Raw genomic sequence first — 18634 nt, forward strand, 5'->3', positions numbered from 1 at the left:
TAAGTAGCCGATGGCAACACTGGGCAGTGGTGGGTAAAATTCAGATGTTTAATTTGTTGTGGAATAAATGAGGTTCAGAACTTGTATTGTCTCATTCCCAAATTTACAAGCCTGCCAAATGTATCAGGGTACTGCTAGAAGGAGTTTTTAGTCAGAATAGATGGTCTCTATGTTAGAAGTGTTTTCATTTCCACTCCTGGGTAGGTTTCAAGTGGGACAAAGGAATGTCTTAAGATCAGTTGGAAAAATGAGAGAGGAAATTGTATGATCTGTGCTGGTTTCATAGAATAGCTAGTTCCAGACAGATCTGGGCTATGGGTATAATCTAATTCCCTTATTCCTGCTTGATCCTTCCTAGTTTCTCAGTATCATGCTTCTGTAAGGCAAATAGCTGCGCTGGATTGGCTATGAAAGATTAAGCACAGCAGGAAGGCAAAGAAAAGCTTGATACATTCAAAATATCATGATTTCAGAAGCCTTTCCTATCTCTATCGCTGGTATTACTGATGACTGCAGCCTATCTGGAAAATGGACACACTTACACTACTACACAGAGCGTATTTTGAGTGAGTCCTGAAAGGCTTTAACTCATCCATCAATTGATTGTATTGTCATTGCTACATAAGATTATTCAGCACGGAGCATCTATTACTGCGGCTCTGATTGAAACATTGCCCTTGTTGTGCAGAACTATTTAACTCTGTCTCTTTGAAACGAAAAGTGAAATGTTTCTTATCTTGCAAAAAGACAGATTTATTCTCAGCCTCTTGAAAAACAGGTAGGAGAGCCTGGAAGCATTTCTTTTAGCAGCTGTACATATGGAGTCCTCTGCGACAGAGAGAGGGAAATGCACGCATCCTTTCCTCCCGGAGATTTCCGATTTTGTTACTGGCACGAGCGTGCCTGAGGGCTCTGCGGAGTAAGGCAGTGTGTGTAGGTACATGTCTGTATACGTGCAGGTTTTCCCCTGCAGCTGCGGCGACCCGGGCGCGGTGGCGGCTGGCGTTCGGCCTACCACCGCTTGGTGACAGTGCAGCCCCGGCGTACGCTGCCCGCTCCTTCTTCCCGCTCTCGGCAGCTTCTCCCAAGTCGCCTTTTCCCCTTTCTCCGCGCTGCTTTCCGTCTCCTCACCCTTTCCTCCCTCCCCTTTCCTATTTAAATACCGGGGAAGGCGCTGCTCCTGGGCTGGCCCTGCAGCTCCCTGCCCAAGCTTTGTGGTGGAGGCTGCAGGCCGTGCAACAGGGCCTGTGGGTGCTTAGGTTACAGCGAGGACAAGGCAGAGCAAATCGAGAGGATTCTGAGCCTCAGCTTCCTCTTCTGAACGGTTTGGCAGCCTCTGAACGGGGCTCTTCACTGTGGCTGTGACCTAGGAATAGTGGGGTACAGCCAGTGCTGATGCCACGCTGTGTGTGCTGGGCCCGCGAGGGAAGGCAGGCATCAGTCCTGCTGCCCCACACTGCAAAGTTCCTGGTGCTGGAAGTGATGGAAGCCAGTGCTTTGCTTAGAAGGAGTGACATAGGTGCCGAGGAAAGGATTCAAGCTGTCCAGGCACCCTGGAACTGGGGCAGTGGGGCCAGGCCACTGCCCTCTGGCAGAGCTGAGTGCTTGTGGCAGCTTCAGCCCCACACCGTTGGTTTCAGCAGAGGGAGGGATGGGAAGCACTTTGTGAGCGCCAGCTCCCTGTAGGTTGTTTCCAGTCAGACAGTTCAGAAATCAATTGTGTATATCAAAAGGCAAAATTAGGCTGGGAGGTTGTAGATAAGAGTTCCTAGAGAGCCTGTGAATCTGGCAAGGGCAGTTTATTATTTCTACAGCACTTTTCACCCAGCAACTTCACAGCGACTGCATTGATGTCTGAGGCAGAAAAGTACAGTTCTCAACTCCAGCATAAAAGTAAATGAGCTACATACAAATACATTTGTATTTGTACTTCTCAAGTAACACTGGGAAGTGAGAGCAGAAAAGGGAGAAGGGGGCAGAACCTCCAAATCCTGCATGCCACTGACAGCCATGTCAAGATCTTTTGCCTGGGGTCTAATGCCAGGTGGTCTTCAGCAGGTTATTGCTTCCAGCTAGACTCTGATACCCCTGCAGCTAGGGATCGTGAAGCTGCTGTTCCAGAGCACCTTGATGCTCCCGGATCAAATAGTAAGTCCAGAATAGAGGACAGCGCTGAATGCAAAGTTGTCTGTTTTCTGTAGACTAAAAGCCTGGAGCCTGCTGTCCCCAGAATGGCTGTGCACATTTCCTGGTGATGCTGGGGCTCACAGGTGGGCATCAGGAGGGGCCTGGGTTCTGTAAAAAAGCCTGCCACTAGGGCATCATTGCTCCAGGAGCTGTCAGGACCACATTTTCTGAAGAGCTCCCATTCACAAAGGTAAAACATGTCATTATTTTGTATTCTTGGAGAGCCAAAAGAAGAAATTCAGCCCTGACTACCTTCAGAAGGGGAGATCCTGCCATCAGCAGAGGCAGTGCACTGAAAGCTGAGGGGAGAATAAGAGGAAGGGCACAGAGCTGTGAATGATGGTATGTAAGAAATATGGTTGAGAATGCCTTTTAGCGGTGCGTGTGTAACAGGAGTAGGAGAAGTCAGGCACATGCCTGACAGTGTAAAGTTGTCTCCACAGTCCCATGGGCATCCTGCTTTAGTGGATGAGAGAAAGAGGTGGCAGGGGAAATGGGAAGTATACAAAAACAAGGTTTAGGCACATCTCCCCAGGCTGGGGTCCCTTCCACGAGGCCGTAGGGGAGAGCGCATAGGGGCAGAGGACACTCTTGCAGACCTGGTCTATCAGACCTCAAGTTTGAGCCGTTCAGGTTTTATTCTCTGGAATAAAAAAGCCTTCAGTCTGTTGAGATGCTTCCCATTTTCCACTCTGGAGCCCAAGCCACTTGTAAGCTGTCCCTTTCCTAGTCCTGCCTAGCCCATCTCCAGAATCCTTTCCAGGAAATACCATGCTCACTCAGCATTTAAAAGCATCATGTTTCTTCCAGTTAGCACCCCAAATAACAGCCTACTTCCAGTCCCATGCATTGCTTCTGCAGGCCCTGCTGATTTTGAAGACATTTATGTATAAACACAGGGGTTCTTTTCCCTTTATCATCCTCATTCCTTTGGTAATGCTGCAGTCCAGTACCCAGGACATAGCTCTTCATCACTAGTGATGGTGTTGCCACTATTAAAGCAGATGGGTGTTAAAGCAGGCGACAGCGGACACCTGATTTGGGAGTAGAAAGCAGAGTCTTTTGCCTCCCTCTAGCAGCCAGGCATTTGCCAGCCTTGTTTCCTACCCAAAAAGTGATCCTGGAACCCGGCATTTGTGCCCCTGATGCTGTACTGAGCATGGAGTGTTGCAGAAGGGTCTCTCTGCTTTCACTTTGATCAGGGTGAATGCAAAGAGATGGGAGAGAGACCTCCAGGAAGGTGTGCCTCTACCTCATCCTTCAGCTGGTGCTTCTGGAGGACTTTGCTGTTCCACGTTATGGGAGAACCTCCTTTTCATCTGCTCATTCATCCAAAAAAGTAAATTGGGGTTGAAACTTAAAAAAAAAATACATTTATATATATATAAGTCTTTGTATTTGGTCTCTGAGACTCTCAGTAAGGCATCTTTTGTCAAGTTTGCCTGCAGCTGGCAATTTATCTTCTAAATTGTGAACTGAGGCTACGTTTCCAGTTTGTGACTATATGGTCCAGGCTATTGGGACTGGCACTATGTCCTGCTGCTGGTGAGAATGGTAGTGCCAGGGTTGTGGATCCACTAATGAAATCCAAGGTTTGACCCCGAAACATCTATTTAACATCTGGAAAGTTAAAATTTCCTGGGTATGTCAGGTAAGCACAGATCCAGTGGTCTTTCATAAGGTCAGGCTTGCTCATCCTGTATTGTTTTCCATGTGTGTCGGCGCTTGGTCCCGTTACTGAATTCCCCCAGTCAGTGTGGCATCAGAATAGCAAGTTCTCATAATAGCAAGTTCTCTGAATAGCAAGATTTCTTACTGTGTTTTACACACACCTTATATATCCTTCACTCGTAAGTAGTAAATCCACTCACGGTTAATTATCCTTAAGTTCTTCACAACAACGTAGATAACAAACAAAGGGTTGCTTAACTGTCCCAGAAGTGACCACATTAGCTGTGCGTACTAAAGACTATTCTGTTTACACCTTAGCCCTGTCTCCAGACTCCGGAGGCCTCATAGAGATAAGATCTACCAGAGTCTGTTGGGCTCTTTGTTGTTAAATCTCGCCCCACACATGTGGTGTGGACTGAGATTTTATTTTTTTTTTCAGTCCAAATAGCTTAAGCACGGTTGGGGATGAGTTGCCCACTTGGCTCTGTGCTGCAGGAATGTAGTGAAAGGGTGCATCCATCCTGCTTACACATTTTGGCTCGAAATATAGACTTATCTGCAGAAAGCAATTGATTTTTCTCTATTGTTTCTATTGGAGTAAACCTCACATTCCAATAAAGTGAATGTTCTTATATAAGTGTGAAAACAGAAAAAAGAAAAAGTAAGAAAAAAAAGGCAACAGTCTTAGTCTTTCTTGTTCTGGGAGCTAGAACTCCAACTTTTAATATATTGGACAATAGTTGTGCTCATGAGCATTAAAGGCGTTCAGTGCTTTCAGTGCCTTTTAGCAAAGCTTAGATTTAAAATCAGCTCTTTTTTTTTTTTTTTTAAGTGGCTGTTTGTAGTAAAACAACTTACAGGGTGTGTGGAAAAGGAATAGCTGAAAGCATTTCCTTACTGGTGCCCGCTGCATGCCACACACAGTTTTCTAGTTCTTATTTACTGTGTTAGGACGTGACCGCTTCTGGACATAGTGCAGAGGGGATGGACAAACAGTCAGAGTAAGGGCATTTGTGCAATGTCAGTTTTCCAGTAGAGATGTGAAGATATTAGCTCTGTGTGTGGATATGAAATACATTATTGCCTGGAGCCTCTTAAAAGCGGCCAATTTATTTATATTCTTCATGGGTTAGATGTCTATTGCTGGGATTTATGGCAAACATCTGATCTAAAGGTAGTTGTAGGCTTGACAACAAAAGTGATAAAGAAGCTGTGGAGGGCAATGAAAATTGATGGGGAAAGAGAGTGATGAACAGCAAAAGTGCCATTATGGTCAAGTGATAAGGTAGAAGGTGGAAGGGAAAGAGAAATGGGCTGTTTGCAGTAATTTGGGTACCTTCACACTGCCTTGTTCAGTTGTCTGTGAACATTGCTTGCTTTATTTACTGTTGCAGTTCTTGGTAATGTCACTGCAGTTGAGTTAAGCATCTTACATTTACGTGCTCGTGGCTTTTTGTTTGGGAGATGGAATTTCTACTGTTTTTCTGACTTTCCCAAGGAGAAAAGAAAAATATCTGCACTGTAAACAAAGCAGGGCTGCTATCAGAGTGGTACTGTAACTGCTAGGGTAAAGAGCTAAAAATTGATGCTGGTCTTTAACTGCAGAAATACTCTTGCTTTATTAAACAGGGCGAACGTGCAAAAGGGATCTCTTTTTTATGGACAGAAGAGGGAAACAGTTTTTCAAGGGTAAGTGGATGATTTGATGGGTGTGGGTTTTCTACTGGGAGCAAAGCTTGCTGGCGGGGCAGCTATTTTCACACCAGAAGGCTGCAGGTGAATTTCTTTCCCGTGCAGCTTATAGGAAAGCAGTAGGTGTTGCCATCCCTTTACATTCACTGTGCTTTTACCTGTGGCTGCTGCTGACTGGGCACTCACTTTACTTGTGGCAGCAGCTGGTCTTCATCAGGCAGAATGGAATCAAAATTCAGCTGCTAATGAAAATGTATAAATAGGGAAGAGAGTAAAATGTAGCAGCTTCTCATATCACTTGAAATTTTCGATTATTTAAAGTGTCAGAAATAGGGGATGAAGCATTTAGGGAATTTTTTTAAGGGGGATTTTTTATAAGCTTTTTTTTTTTTCCTCTTGTAGATTCTGTGACCCTGAGAATGCTGCTCAGTGCTAGTGGTTATAATGAAAATACAAACTGTGCTCTGTTTGCTCTAACCAGATTAAAATATGGAGAGAAAGTGAAAATATACTATACTGGAAAGCAAATTAGAGAGAATTAAAAAGAAAAAGAAGGTAGAATGAAGAAATGCTATTACATTTGGGAGTTTCTGCTAGCCTAAATTCTGTTAAGCTCGAAGCTCTGGTAAGCACCAGAAGAAAAGTCTCCTTTTCGCTCCTTTCCTGCTTTATCAGTTTTGATTTAAAAATTGCCAGAGAGGTAGGAGGTGGACAGATGCGCTCTGTCAAATGTAGCGGGTGTGGGTTATGAAACCACTGTGAGTGCTGTTTGTGCTTCAGCATAAAGCCAGCCAGAAAACTGAAATCTCCTCCAACAAGGATTTAAATTAAATGGACTTCCTTTGTATTAGGGCAAACCAGGAGCACTCATATAATCAATTAATGTGGCTCAGCTTCAGGGATGGCGATCTCCAGTTGAGACAATAATGAACAGATGGGGCTTGTAGCTTATTAAATTGCTACCTCCGTGGCATCTGTGCCATGGACTAAAACGCAAGCGATGTCAAGTTTTGCATAAATGTGTCGACTCACCTTGTGGAAGTCTTTCAGTTGCTCTCTGCCTCAGTTTCTCTTCTTTAAGAAGGTTTTTACAGTACCAACTCTTCAGTGTATAGTTATGTAGATGTTTTTTTCCCAGTGTCTCAGACCTACATTTGGAGTTTCTGAGAGTAAAATCATGTTGGCTGGATGTGCTATTTTAATAATGCTTTCATACAGACATATAGCCCTAGCTTAGATGCAGATATATAGGCAGAAAAGTGCACTTTTCTGCTGGTTATCTGAATTCTTTTTGGGAAGTGGCATTTTTCTGTGGAAACAAAGGACACATCATATATTGCCTGCATATTGTGCCAAGAGCAAAAGTCAGCTTGCTCTGCTTCATGCTCCAAAATGACTGAAAGTGACATGGATATATATGAGCACCTCTTGAAAACTAAGGCAAGTGAGAAGAGAATAACAGTCAAAGTTTGGCTCTGTGGTCATTTGGCTTACAGATGGGTAGCTAGCAGGTTGAACTGCAGTCTGTACTGTCTATCATAGGAAGATGTATCTTGGCTGGAAGGGTTTCCCATATTGTCACACTTCCCTAGACTGCTCAGGGGATGTGGGTACCCAGACCAGGTGCTCTATGCCTTCCCCAAAGACCTGGCTACCTGTTTCATCCCGGCATCCACTGGGCGGTGCTGATGTCATGCACCACTTAGCCCAACCTGGAGATCTGGGGACCTTCTCCATGAAAACAGTTCAGTTTCTGGAGTATTTGGAGGCATGGGGGGCAGGAGAAGGCTCACCCTCTGCTATGCATTTGTGAAGGGGTGGCCTGGGATGTTGTTGATTGTGGACTGGCAATGGAAGGATCCAGCTCATCATCCCAAATGCTGCACAACACAGCTGTCCTTCAGGGTGAGGGCCTGAGCGCAGTTATTTTGTGGTCTGCCTGTTCTGGGTTTGCCTGTTTTCTCCCTAAAAGGAGCATCTGAAATGGAGACTCAAGCGAGAGAGGACAGTGACCAGACTGAAGGCATGGGCAGGAGCATGTCAGTGGGAAGGCGAGGGGCACCCGTGCTTTAAATCACTGCAGGTCTCCCACAGACAAATTCCACCCACTAGAAAAAATTATGCCAGAGTAAAAAGAATCCAAATGGGATGTTGGTTCTGAGGTTGGGACCTACTGTCCCACTTGCAAGGCCGCAATACACTTCTACAAATTGAGCTTTGTAAAAGGAAGCCTGGTGGCACCAGATTGTGGGTGGCTCTCTTGGTACCCGTAGGCTCATCTGTCAAATGAGCTGGGCGGCCTGGCAGGGATATAATTAATAAAATGAATCAAGTGTTATCTGTTCATTTTTGATCCAAATAGTTGAATTATTTTTTGTATGATTTGGCTTGTCTATATGAGAACAAAATGACTTTTTAGCCAGCGTGGACATTTTCAGTCATTTTTGAATCCCTTTGAAAGTTTCATTAATATCTGTAATTACAGTCAGCCACAATGCACTTGACCCAGCATGTGAGTGTCACCAGGCTAAGCAGAATGAATCAAAAAACTTTTTATCAGGGAGTTTGCCCCTGCTTTGGTTGCAGAGGCAGGAGATGAGATGAAAAATCTCCCACCTGCACCAGGCAACCAAATCCCCGCTGCAGCACTCTGTGTGTTCTTCAAACAATTTCCGTTTGCTTATAAATGTCTTTAATATTTAAATGTAATTATGGCATTTCTGCCTAATTTAAAGCATTAAATAAAATGATGGCTTCCAGTGATGAAGACAGTTAAGTGTGCAGGATACAACGAGGCTTGATAGGGCCTCATCTGCTGTCCTCGTCATTAGCGTGCGTGGCTGCGTGTGTGTCAGCAGCGCAGACTAAGCAGCAATTAACGTGGGCAGGGTGAACGTGAAGCTGTTACTTAAGCACACTGACAGCTCGGCAGCCTCAGTCCCTGTCTTTTTTGTTAAGGTCATAACTCCAGCCGCAGCCAGCTATCTAAGTTCGTTCCCTCAAATCCCATGTTTCTAATCAAATTTAAGAGCTGATACTGGTGAATTACGTCCCAGTGTCATAAATCCACATTGCCAGAGATTTATGCGCCTCGCATTAACTGACACAGTGATTCATATCTGCTACGATTAAGAGCTGGATGGCTTTATAGATCTTGATATGGTTTCCAAGGGCTCAGATTACTAAAACAACAAAATGTCAAGGAGTAACGTTCAATACTTTTGCTTGGGAGCAAGCATTGTGCATTTGTGCAAGCTTATGAACAGCTGGCTCTTGGGTGTTGGGCACAACCAGTGCTAACAGCTACTGTATCATAGAGTCATAGAATGGCTTGGGTTGGAAGAGACCCCAAGGGTCATCAAGTTCCAACCCCCCTGCCACAGGCAGGGCTGCCAGCCTCCAGAGAGGAGGCACCATAGCTGGCACTGTCAGAGCTACAGATATCCAGAAGCACCTGTAGGAGCTGTGCCTTTTACAGCACAGTTAGACTGAGGGGTCCTTCAAACACCCTTGTATGAGGTTGGGAGGGAGCGGGACACAGAGCTGCTGGCTTAATTTTTCTCTTTTTGGAACATCAGATGTTAAAAATGGTGCTATTGACGGTCTACCGAAGGTGCTGACACTCAAAAAGAATGGAGAAAGACTGTTTGTAAATCACCCAATATCCATTTTAGCCTGCTTTTCAATTTTCATTTCTCAGAAACACAAATTGCAGCTGTTCCTTAAGGTGTCTGATCTCTCCTCTCGAGAAGCCAATTTCTTTTTTAATTTCCTCTGATGAGCCTCAGAAGATGCTGGATAAAATACGAGGCAAGTTCCCTTATATATTTATTTCTTTTCGAGGCAGGGCTCTGCCTAAGAGGCATTGTGCTTTGTCTGGTTGCTGCCAAAGAAAGTGCTCATCTCCCAAAGTATTCTTGATGGAAGTGCTGTCACTGAGGGGCAAAGGAAAGCAGGCCCTGGCTCTGGCCAGGCTGAAAAAAATGTAATCAGTAAAATGGGGAGGGTTAATCAAAGGAAGGGCATGACTTGAAGCTAACCAAAGAGTTTGAAAGGGAAAGAAATAGTAAAGAGCTGCAGAGATTCTTGCCAGTGTGCTTATTGCGCTGTGCTAACCTGCGGTTAGAGAAATTCTGTGTCTGGTTCCCAATGCACTACCTGATAATAAAGGTATTTTATTAAAATATTAATAACTGGGAAGGAACTTTGCAAAGTGCTGTAAGAAAAGCCTTTCTGCATAAATAGGATTATGTGGAAGCTTTCAGCATGGTAATTTCATTGTTACTTTTTTATTATTTTTTCCAGTTGCTGTGAGACTTTAAAGCCAGGGATGTAAACAGAGTAATCACATTTTTGGAAGCGGTCGCTGTATTGCACTTCTCCAGTCACTGCTCTCATGCAAAGCCGTCCTGTCTGCAGGAATGACAAGAAAGTAGAAAATAGGAGGTCCTCTTCACAGCAAAAACAGACATTGTTTCCTAATAGTGTAGTATGAACAGTGAGGAGGAATCAGAGAGGAAGTTGGAGGCAGCCTGTGTTGTTTGCCCCTTTTTGTACAGAAATTAATGTATGGTGCTTATTGCTGATGTTGTTATGTATGTTAGGGATAAAACTGAACTTATAGAAAGGAAGCGTTTGACTTGTGTGTAGTTTCTGCATTATTTGTATGAAGGCTCCTTCTTGCAAATGAGTTTATTTGAGATTGTCTGAACAGATTTTGAGGATGCAGTTCTGCTGATGGGCTACTGAGGAACAATTTGTGCAGACTTTTTTCTGTCCAGGCACCTTCTTGCTTTTGGTCTGGTCCTTGAGGATGAAATCATCTGCCTCTGTTTCCTGATGGAAAGTTTGGCATTTTCTTCAATGAGAAAAGAGTATAAAATGGCCACCCAGACCCTTCCTGGGCAAACCTCCTGTGGCACGTTCTTGGGATGGATTTGCCACTCTTTCACTTGCCAGGGACAGTCATGTGAGCGCAGTGCATCTCTTTGTACACAGGAAAAGCATGTAAAAGGTTGTGTTGGTGCAGAAGGTTCAGTTTTGTGTTTGGGCAAACACTGCTGAAGAGCCTTTGTTTATACCACAAGTGTTGTCCTCTCCCAGCTCTGGGTGGTGTGAGAGCCCATTCTGTCAGGGAACCTCAGTTGTTTGCTCTCTCTTGAACTCCTGCTACTGTTCTGTGTTATTGTTCTTTTCATGTGCAGGGCATAGAGCAGGAGGTGAAAAAGAGGACAAAAATATAAAATAGATGAGGAAAACTAAATAGAAGACAGGGAAAGAGAAGGAAGAGGAAAGGGGGATGAGGAAAAAATCTCAAACACCAGGTCAGCCGAAGATTATTTCTGAGTGCCTTGGGGGGGTAATTGGTGAGGAAAATGAGCCTTTTGTGACTTTTTGTTACTCCTTCTGGGAAGACTCCAGAAACCTTCTAATGATGGATGCTATAATAGAAACTCTTCCTTCCTGTAAGCTCTTGGAGGGAAATATGCACTACTTGTTTTAGCACAGATATACTTTTTAGGGGGCAGTATACATTCATGGAGAGCTGTAGATAACCACTGGAAATAAAGTAGTTTTATCTAGCTGCTGCTGGTACCTAATCATCCTCCTTCATTGCAGTAGTTTCTGAGCAAAATACCTTTTAGAAAGGTTTGCCCTCTCAAGTGCCTGGATTGCAGCTATCCTGCAAGTGAATCCTGGAAAGAAGAGGAGAAAATGCAGATGCTTGCCTTTCTGCAGTCGCTGAGACTTGTACATTTTCCCAGGAGGCGAATGATATAGCAGTTATCTAAACCTGGATTTTCTAGGCTAGCAACTTGACTATAGGACTAGCTACAGCAATACTTAGGTCTTTGGGGCTAGCTTGACACGAGTTCTTCAGCGTTGGCTTTTGTACACAGGAGGATCCTGAATGAACCTAACCAGGCCAAACAGTCTGGTTTACACTGCTGTGTTACACTGTCAGTCTTCTAGGGCTTTGAGACTGATTCTGTGTTGGTTTCACTGTGATAGGGAGTGAGTGGCATGGAGGTTTCTGGCTGAGAGAGGGGAGCTGTTCAGCCTGGAGAAGAACAGGCTCTGGAGAGACCTGGTAGTGGCTTTTCAGTATCTAAAGAGAGGCCATGAGAAAAAAGAGGGCAGACTCTTTAATAGGGTCTGTCGTGATAGGACAAGGGGACACGGTTTCAAACTAAAAGAGGGGAGATTTAGACTGGATATAAGGAAGAAGTTTTTTTACAGTGAGGGTGGTGAGGCTCTGGAACAGGTTGCCCAGAGATGTGGTGGATACCCCATCCATGGTAACATTCAAGTTCAGGCTGGATGAGGCTCTGAGCACCTGATCTAGCTGTTAGTATCCCTGTTCATTGCAGAGGAGTTGGACTAGAAGACCTTTAAAAGTCCCTTCCAACTCAAATGATTCTATGATTCAACGAGGTGAGGCTTCAGCTGCAGAATAGACGATGCTTGTTCTTATAAGCCTGTGCTCTATTGAAACACGTGCTTTGGTGTATAGTGAAAAGGATAAATATATTGAAATGCAGCCATGGCAGGCTTGTGGCCAGAACAGCCGTGAGGCTGGCATGAGGTCAAGCATTTGAAGTTGCATATAATCAGCCCAGAATGCACCTTCGCGGTGTGACTTTTCATCCAGCAGCAATGCTTCTCTGGCTGTAAAAGGGAGGAGAAAAAGAGGCAGAACATCTCAGTGAAGTGTCTGGTTAGCTGTCCTGAGGTGTGAGGGGCTCAGTGTGGATGGGAAGCAAATGAGATTCAGTGCCCCAGAAGTTGGAGCCACTACTGCAGAAAGTTTGGTAACAAGTACCACAGGAGGCAGAGTACTGCGTCTCCCCACCTCTATTTCCTCGCCTCCCTGCTGGGGCTGCCAATTACATCGTGCTCTGATGGTGGCTTTTTGACACTTCTGCTCACTGGGAAATGGACTTAGACTAGTATTTCATTGCATTTAGGCTTTTAAACAGCATCAGAGAGAAATGACTTTCAGCAACTCTGTCTGAACTGGATGGGAGCCAGCGCTCCACACAGAGATGGAGCAAGGTCTTGATTTGATATGACTGTTCCCTTGTGTGACAGGCTTTCTGCAAATGGATTGGGCACCCTCATTTGCCTATATCAAGTGGGAGTGTGTGCACCTCGCTTTATTTTAGGTAGTGTCTGCACACTTCCAGCATTCACAGAAAAAACCTAGTAGAGGCTAAAAGGGCATTGAGAGGGGAAAGGGTAGGAGATTTTAAAAGTGAAAAGAGTTTGGCATCCAATTCATGCTGAAAATCAATTGAGTACAGCATACCCTTTGCATCTTGTAAATTTGACCTTTGATCCTCACTAAGATAATGCTGCAATTGAGACTTCGAGTTCAGTGCTTTTTTCTGACATCAGCTGATGCTTTATGTGCATATGCATATATACCTGTCTATTTGTATATGTATGTATGTACGTTTTACATTATGCTTTCTGAGAGCTGTCATTGCTGAAGTGTACTGTAGCCAGATAGGATGTACCTTAGGGCTGTTTGTCCTAAAATCTTCCTTCTAAAGTTTTCCAGACACCTACCAATTTCATTTGCACAATTTAAATCAGTTTCCTCTTTTCTGATCTCCTGTGTACGTAGGTAGTAGGTTGTTCTCTTTCTCTTGACTGCCTTTAGGAACTCGAAGACTGCTGTCACCTTACCTTTCTCTACCACCAAGTGTCTTCTTCCCCTGGGAAAGCAGACCCAGTTCCATCAGTTGGCAGCCTGCCATCAGAGGAGGTGATTTCTGGGCCACCAGAGTGCTCTCCTGCCTGGTGACCAGTTGCTCTGTATTTGTTAATGATGTGCTTTCCAGCAGGTCTGATGGAGCAGGTAAAACAAGGGATGCCAAGAGGAGGGGAGAGAGGAGCTGATAGTGTGTGTGAGGAGAAAGGAGTTGGATGTAGCCGATTAGCAGAGTTCTGGGGACATGATGAGTGATACTGCTATTTGCTCAGCTTATAAACAAACACTGTTTACATTTTAATTTCAGGTTATTTTCTCACTCTGTTGTATGATTTTTTTTAAGTCTTTCATCTGCAGCAAATGTACTAAAATGATACTTGTCATCCCTTTGTTCCAGCCTAGGCTAAGGTGGGGATGAACTCATTCTTCTGAAGCATTGCACTTGTTATCTTGGTGTGTTTAAGGAACTGTGTAATCTTCCAAAAGCTTCGGTCTGGATCTGGACTTTCACTGCAGCAGTGAAGAACAGGAGCTAAAGAAGCTGGCTAGAGTGAGTAATGAGCTTACTGCAGTCCTGCATCTCCAGGGTGTGTAACTGGAAGCGATGTAAGTGAAGGGCTTCTAAACCGGAATACCAGGAGGAAAAGAGAAACCATTTTTAAGTGAGGTGGGAGCTGTCTTTGGAAGTTGTTTATACTACTGCCACTACCCCTAGTGAAAGGTGATATCCACTAAGTGAAACAAAAAAAAGGTATGTTCGTGGATTTACATTGTAAACTTATCTTGTGACACCTCCAGGGGCCACAGTTCTGAGAAGCCAAGGAAGCATTGCAATGTCAGCTGTGAGTATAAGCAGAGATGCACTGCAAGCAAAAGTAGAGTTGTTTGCATTCTACCTGCTTCGATCAACCTAGAGAGATTTTCTAAAGCGAAACAGACACAGGCTTTATCCATGGGATTGCCCACAGCTTTGGGAACATTATTTATACTGCATGCATGTTAAATACACCTGTACTCTCTGAAGCTGCTTATTTAGCAGTTAGCTTAGGAAGTGCCACATTCTTTATGAGTAGGTAGCCATCCTTGGGCATGGGCCATCCAGACCTGCCCCCAGTGCTATGGTTCTGGACCCGAGCTGGACTTTCACCCTCTCCTGGCTGGTAAATAGCATGAAGACACTATGAATGCACCATCCTTAGGGCAATTCTTCTGAATCTTCAATCTCCTGATAGCAGCAAAGTCTGAAAATATGACATGAACTTTCCTGAAGCTTATTTTCACTCTCACAAGGACTGAAATAAAATGATGAACAACACGATGCTTTCTTTATTGTTTCAGTTCAAGGACTGTATACAAAGAGACATACCCTTGTGCCTAGCATTACACAAAATTATTCATTTACTAATTAAACAGAAATGTGATTGAACTGCAGACAATTAACATATGCTGTCCTTTTGTGGCACACGTTGGTAAGTGGCATCAGAACACTTTGCTTTCAAGGGGATGTCTCCTTCAGAAGCCTATTATAAAGGCTATTTCAGAAAAGTTGTTATTGCATGGTACATCTTGCAGATGGTCTCTGGAAGCCAAACACATCTTGACCTTCACTAGTCAAATTGTTCCAGCTCTCAGCTATATTCAAAGAATTTTTTTAAAGGAATCCTCTCCAGAGTAAATGCAAACCTCATAACTCTGAGCACTTTGCTAAGATAAAGAACTCCCTAACAGTTTTCCTCTGGAGCTGCTTCAGATTCTTATAATGAAGCCTAGCTGCTACTCTTGATATTCAGCAGTAGAGAGGTTCTAGCAACCCGTGACTTGGCATACGTGTACTGCTGCTGACTAGCAGAGAAGTGAAATAGGCTGGATAAAAAAAACCCTGCCATTTAAAGCTACCAAAATTCAGCTTCATCTTGTTTTTGACTTGTTTTAGAGACAGGTATGGGAGTGATTTTCTGTTGAGAGTTTTGTTCTGAGCTTGAGGCAAAGACTAACCCAGGGCGTTCAGCACTACTGAACATTAGGAATTTTCTGGTATTTTGCAAATGTTAATTGACTAATCATTGCAGCAGTGAATGTCATCTCATATAAAACAACAGTTGATATAGCCAGAAGGGACCGTTGTGATCCGTTTGTCTGACTTACTGCATGGCACTGGCCGTAGGACTTTTTATATGAACTGGAACAGGACTTCAAAGAAGATGAAAAATCCAATCTTGATTTAATCGCCAGCTACAGAGAATCAACCAGAACACTTGGTAGATTTTCCAGTAGCTAATTGCTGCCATTTTTAAACAAATAATTGCACTGCACTTCATTTCTCTCCTGTTCCCTTTCTAATTGAGTCCTTCAGTCTTATTAGACTTTTGTCTGATGAATTGACAAACACTTTAATAATGTTGTGTTGCCTATCTTGGTACCTAAAAACAGTGATTAAGCTTCCCCTTTACCTTTTCTTTAGCAGGCTAAACAGCAGAATCTGGACGACACTGCCCCAAGGTAGCTTATTTTGTCTGTTATGAACTCAGGGAGATCTCATCAGTGTGTACAAATACCTGAAGGGAAGGTGTGAAGGGGATGCATACAGAGTCTTTTCAGTGGTGCCCAGTGCCAGGGCAGATTGATTTATTACCTTCCTGAAAGGTGAAATGTAAGTGGCTTTTCATTGCAGAAATTCAAAGCTCAGCTGTGGTTGATGGTTGTAGTGTCCATGCACTACTCTTAGAAAAAGTAAAGGAAAAATATTTCTGTCCGATATGCCTATCCGTTCTTATTAGTGATGTCTTTCAAGACTACCTCAAGAAGAGAAACAGGCTTTTATAAAAAGAAAAGCCGAGGTTCATCCATCCTTTCCCACACATGCAGGGAGAAGCTTTGCTGAAGAGCAAACTCCATTTGCAGAAATACTTTTGAGTTGGGTTGAAATCAGAATGGATGTTGAAAATTTCCCTCCAACTCCCTGGGCATTGTTGGGGACTGAGAGAAAAAGAACAGAAATAACTGTAAAGAGACAGGGTTTGCATTTCACTGAGATTATTTTTCTGTGCCCGTCAGTTTATTGCTCTGTGGGTTACTTTTTAGATAGGTCAGTGGTTTGTGGGTATCTGGTCCAATGAGTGGTAAATTTTTTGTTCTGAATGCAGTGCTTCAACAAAGCTCCATAGATTTACTCTGATAAAAACCTTATGGAAATTGTGCTTTCTTTGCAGACCTAACAGAGGTTACGAACAGTACTTCTGAAATCAGCATTTAAATAACATTTCAAAACCACTAGAAACCTCATTATCCTGAATATACAGTTTTAGCAGTCATACAAGCAGTGAAAAAGCAGTGAAACAAATGTGCGACTTGTAACTGGGCAAAACCAATGGTACCGACTAAACACTATGCTGATAAACATCCAATTAGCCACTAGGTACCTTGGCACATCAGTGCATTTGCTGAAACTTGGTAAGGCAAAAGCAATTCAGAGGTAAGTTTCCATCTTGTGGTGTGCGAATTTTCTTTTGAATATACCACATATCATGATAAATACAGCCTTTAACAATACAAGTGAAATCTCCTTGCATTTATCTGAGATTATGTAAGAATATAGAGCAAAACTGGTGGCCATCATTAAATGGAGTCGCGTGCTGTATTTTTCCATTTTAAATCTGGAAATGTAATTCGCAGTCCACACGAGACTAGAGTGCACGTGTACTCATGCACATGTGCCTACACTGTTTTCCCAAATCCCCCTTGCCATAATCATAGAATCATAGAATGGCTTGGGTTGGAAAGGACCTCAAGGATCATCAAGCTCCAACCCCCTGCCGCACTCAGGGCTGCCAACCTCCATATCTAATACTAGACCAGGCTGCCCAGTGCCCCATCCAATCTGGCCTTGAACACCTCCAGGGATGGGGCATCCACAACCTCTCTAGACAGCCTGTTCCAGCACCTCACCGCTCTCTTTGTAAAGATCTTCCCCCTGATATCCAACCTAAATCTTCCCTCCTTGTAAAGAGTTAACTCCCCTCATATTGTAGGCTCCCTTTAGGTACACCAATCTACTGGGAAACAAACAAACAAACAAAAACAATTATTTTTATGCATGGGTTTTAAATCATTGCTGCCTGATGCTGCTTCATCATGAAAAAAAGCAAAATGTGAGGGATTGTGGGTCTCGCTACAGGGCAGGGAGGGGACCTGCAGCCTCTCTTCCAGAGAGCTGTGTCCATCACACTGTGGGCACATCCTGAAACATGCTGTTGGCTATGTCCTTTCAGAGCCTCAACCCACTTATTCTTGTCTTCACTGTATGACAGCATCACATCTGCTGTCTGTGAAATCTGTTCCTGGTGCATTGATGGACCTAACACCACCCTCAACACCTGCTGGGTAAGGATGCTTGTTTGATGGTTTGAGGTAGCTGTGTAGGCAGGATGGAAAGTGTGCTTCCGTACCTTCTGTGCACAGACTGATGTGGGTCCATAAATCAGTGAAACTTGAGCTAAGGAGTGAGGCTGGATGGATTTCTGTGGGGGTTGCTGAAGCATGGGACACTTTCCCTCCTCACCAGTATGTCTTGGGCAAGTACCAGGCAGCTGGCAGCAGTGATGCTTTCTTACAGCATTCTCCATCACTCCGGGGGGTCTTCAACTGGGTTAAACCACACCTGCCCCAGTGTAATCACAGACCCTGTGTTTTAGTGAGATATCTCCCACATGCCCTCTCAAATTCTTTAAAAAGCTTTTGCTTATTTTGTAATCGACTAATTTTCTCTGCTGTTTTCTTCCTTTTCAGGGCCAGATGGTGAACCATGAAGTATCCCCTCCTGCCTATCTGGTGACTCTTTGGCATGGGGAGGAAAACAACTTCTGCAAGAAGGAGAGCCACTAAGATCCCAGAGACTAGGCAGAAGTTTTTGTATCTTCTTCACTATAGTTTATTTCTTTACCCTCCCTCCTAAGTGTTTTACTAATTCTTTCCTTTCCCCATCTCTTCTACCAGCAGCTTCTGTAGGCTGCATTTATATATACATATATATATTTGTTCTTTCTGTGTAAAGCAGCATGATTCACGGGAAAAGGCTTTGTAGCTCCTGCTTAGTGACCTCTCCTGGTTCCTCACTCCTGTTCTCCGCTGATCAGAGCCACTGGTGATTAGATGCTCAGCAGAGGTGATTGTGGAGCCTTTGACACCTCGCATCCCCTGCTGCCTAGATTTCGAAGAGGTAATCATTCCCAGAGACCTGCCACTGACCCTTTGCTCGAGCTTTTGTCGGTCACCTTTTACTGTCTCTTTTCTTAAAGAGCTTGAAGTATCTGGATTCTTCAGCTAGGCAAAAAAGGAGATGCACTGAAATCTTAATGATTTTGCCATTCT

At 43.9% G+C, this 18634-nt stretch overlaps 1 long non-coding RNA gene across 3 annotated transcripts; it reads left to right on the top strand.

The window, feature by feature from the left end:
• On the top strand, window positions 499-18536 carry LOC110400534. 3 transcript variants are annotated; one of them, XR_002439924.1, is made up of 8 exons: window positions 499-2148; window positions 2410-2529; window positions 5488-5547; window positions 13665-13817; window positions 15729-15917; window positions 16477-16739; window positions 17536-17647; window positions 18053-18536. It is a non-coding gene; the product is annotated as an uncharacterized LOC110400534 (long non-coding RNA). The 3 variants fall into 3 exon arrangements; XR_002439922.1 differs by having other exon boundaries at window positions 499-2529; XR_002439926.1 differs by having other exon boundaries at window positions 499-2529; window positions 15732-15917.

The sequence above is a fragment of the Numida meleagris genome, chromosome 1, assembly GCF_002078875.1.
Source record: "Numida meleagris isolate 19003 breed g44 Domestic line chromosome 1, NumMel1.0, whole genome shotgun sequence".
NCBI classification, from domain to species: domain Eukaryota; kingdom Metazoa; phylum Chordata; class Aves; order Galliformes; family Numididae; genus Numida; species Numida meleagris.